At 43.3% G+C, this 3623-nt stretch overlaps 1 pseudogene; it reads right to left on the bottom strand.

The window, feature by feature from the left end:
- Positions 1 to 1537: 1537 nt before the first annotated feature.
- Positions 1538 to 2055, bottom strand: LOC102857834 (annotated as a pseudogene).
- Between the last annotated feature and the right edge of the window lie 1568 nt (positions 2056 to 3623).

The following is a 3623-nucleotide window of genomic DNA, read 5'->3' as shown; positions in this document are numbered from 1 at the left end:
TGCATGTACTGTCAAATCAGATCTGACAGGTACAGGAGGAGACTGTCCCTCCTTCTCCAGCAGAGCATCTGGTGGGTTCGAACAGTGTACCTTTTGGGATTGCAGTACAACTTCTTGCCACTAGGCCACCAGAGCTCCCCCTTTTTTTTTTAAAGGATTTTTTTTTTTAGAAAAAGATTTTTAAAGGTAGTAAGACAGAGGCATAGCTAGTGAAAGGTAGACCACAAAAAAGAGGAAAGTAAAAAAGAAAGTAAAGGGAAAAAAGACCCCTGAAAGACAGGGGTGAACCCAAACCTTATAGCGTAGATGAGGAGAGTAGGAGAGCTTGCTTTTTTTTTTACTGTACGATAAGTAAAAATCTGACCTTCCATGGGTTTTCAGAGGGAGTTAATTGCATGGGAGGAGATTGCCCATCCTTCTCTTACAGAGCAGCTGGTGAGTTTAAACCATGTGCCAGCAGGATCACAGCATAGCTTCTTACCACTAGGCCACCAGTGCTCCTTAAGATCAGATATGTTTCAAAAACAGTCTAGCCAGAATACTCCTTGGAGGCAAAGATGACAACGCTTTGACTCACATACTTTGGGCTATTCCTTGGAAAGGGACATTGTGCTTGGAAAGGTGGTGGGTCAGTGAAAGAAAAGGGAGATTCTCAGCCAGATGGATTGACACGGTGACTGCTGTGCAATGGGCTTGAGCAAGTCAGAGATGGTGAGGATAGCACAGGGTTCAGATCTGTTGTTCATAGGGTCACTATCAGTTGAACTCAACTTGATGGTACCTAACAACAAAGGTAAGGTTTTTGCTTGTATGTTATATTACTGATGAGTTGTTTTTAATGTTTTTAAGTTGAATCACTCTTTTCCCCTGCAGTGATTCTAGTATGAATCTTTTTAACAGTGCTCAGAATCTTGAGCTTTGCCACTATTCAGCTGAACATCTTTGGCACAATGATGATAGTTTTCCTCATTCTGGTATGAATTGTCTGCTTTGTTCATGTCCTGTTTATATCTTTTTATTTATTTATTTAGTCAGTCTACTCAGCGTTATTATTTTTACTCAACTCTAAGGAAACAGCAAAATTAACACAACATTTAGCAACTCCAGGTCAGCTTCAGTTACATGAAGGAAGAGCGATCAATTTAACAGGTACAGATTGGAGGCCTCACAGCCAGCACTGCTGCCCATCCAGACAGCCACTGTGGCCTCTTTTAAGGACCTAGTAATGCTCTATTTCTCTATTTCTTCAACCTGGTACATTCACTTGCATATTTCCCCCCCCCCTTTAAACTCTGGGTGGCTCATTTTTATAGTAACAATTTGATGAGCCCATAACGGTACCAAAACATTCCCCCACAAATATTTGACTTAAAATCTGATTAGAATACAAACTAGCATGTATGAACTTCCAGAAATATAAAGGGCAGGCACCACGATGTGTGTCACTGGTGAGAGCGGGAGTTGGGAGGAAGAAAAATCTTGCATGCTTCACTGAGCTGGAGAGGGACTCCCTGGAACTCCCTGGTGGCTCAGTGCTCTACTTCCTGGACAGCTGCTAGTAGAGCTTGGGCACTTAGGCATCCCTTTCTGCCTGGTAGCACGTTCTGGCAACCGCCCAGCCGAGCTCGTACTTTTTGCGGAAGGAGGCCACCTTGAACTTGTCCCTGTGGTCTCCGGATTGGTTGCTCAGAATGGGCTCAGGGGCCTGTCCTGCTCGTAAGCCAGGCACACGTAACGATGGAGACCTGTGCCTGTGGGAGGCCCGGAGCCCACATAATCCGAGAGGATTGTGCCACTGCAGATGTCGTTGCCTTTCATGCTGACCAGAAAACGATTTCATTCCCTGAAACGATTTCATCTGGTTCTGTCAGGACCAAGGTGTAGAGTTTACCTGAATCGAGGCCATCCCATGTGTTACTGGTGGGTGGGCGTCACCGCTTTGCCCAGCTCATCGATCTCCACCCTGTCATATCTGATCTGTAGCGGGTGCTGCGGCTGCTCGTCCACCTCCTGCAGGCTCAAGGGCCTGGACCACTTGCTGAGGTCCACCAGCATCGAGGGGTCCAGTAGGGTGAGTAGCAGAGAGAGTGGCAGCCCATGTACTGTTTTTTATCTTAAGAAAAGAGTTTCTGTAAAATATATTTGAATCTTGAGTATCTTTTCTCCTCTAGAGGAAATGTCAGTTTTTATGACTCCAGAGGAAGTCTGGCAAGGTAAGAACTGGTTGGGAACGGGCAGAGTTATAAAATAATGAAGTGACTGCATTTGGACAGGTGAGGGTCTTGAAGCAAGTACTGATGAGTAAACTCAATTATAGGACTGCGTACAGCTTCTTACCATGAGGCTACCAGAGCTCCTTGGCTGTTAATTTTAATAAGCAGACTATTTGAGTTAGTTGCAAGAGTATCTGCCAAAGCAAGAATTTCCTCACAAATATTTGAGCTGTTTTTGCATGCTGCCGTAATAGTTTACTGCTGGGATAAGTGTGTTTGTTCACAGAATTGATTAGCAAAGGGAGGAAAAAGTAAATTAGTTTCAGTTATCATAGTCAGCAACTTTAATATAATCATTATTAGGGATTATATTAACTAAGGATTATGTTAACAAGTACATCAACAAAAGCAAAAGGTCAAGGACTGTAGTCTTCAATATGGATTGAAGCTCAATATCAATAAGACAAAGAGTCTCATCACTGGGCCAATTGGCAGCACTGTGATAGATAGAGAAGAGATGGAGATTGTTAGCAATCTAATGTCCTGGACTTTTCCAGAGTGCTGAAGAGCAATGATGTCAGTCTAGATACAAAGGTGCACCTAAGCCAGGCCATGGTCTCAATTACTTGTTATGCTTCAGAGAGTTGGGCAATGACTAAGGATGACAGAAGAATAGATGCCTTCGAGTTGTGGTGCTGAAGAGTCTTGAACATAGCATGGACTGCCAAGAAAACAAACAGATCTGTCTTGGAGAGGGTGAAACCAAGTCTTTCCTTGGAGGCTAGGATTTTGAAGCTCCGCATCAATTACTCTGGGCATATGGCCAGGAGAGACTGGCCCTTGGAGAAGGACATCATGCTCAGAAGGGTGGATGGACAGCAAAGGATAGGAAGACCTGGATGAGATGGATTGATACAGTAACTGGAGCAATAGGGGTTGGCGTGTCAGAATTAGTGAGACTGGCTCAGGGCAGAGAAGGGTTCAGAGCTGCTGTATAAAGGGTCACAATACATCACAGGTGACTCAATGGCACATACCAATAGTAACACACTATGACAGGTTTGGAAGCAGGAGTGACATCCACTTACTAAGTTTCCTCCGGAAACTCTATGAACTTTGATAAATGTCGATGAGGGGCTTCAGGCCTTTTGTTCATGGGATTGCTATGAGACATGCTCGATCCAAAGGCAATCAACAACAAACAACAACATCAACAAGAAAAAAAAATACCACTAAGCACAACTAAATATTTGGTTTTATGAAATTTTTTAAAATTAATTTTAATGAAAGTTTACAGAGACTTAAGTTTTCCAGTCATTCATTGTTGCACTTTTCTCCCTATCCATGTCCCCCCATTCACTCTTCTCCTTGAAAAGAAAGAAAAACTCTTTCTTTCATTGTTATGCAATT

The sequence above is a fragment of the Elephantulus edwardii genome, unplaced genomic scaffold (genome assembly GCF_000299155.1).
Source record: "Elephantulus edwardii isolate Elephantulus edwardi_28Jun2011 unplaced genomic scaffold, EleEdw1.0 scaffold00107, whole genome shotgun sequence".
Lineage (NCBI taxonomy): Eukaryota > Metazoa > Chordata > Mammalia > Macroscelidea > Macroscelididae > Elephantulus > Elephantulus edwardii.
Note: the sequence above shows the minus strand (reverse complement) of the source record. Positions and strands in the feature narration are given on the sequence as shown.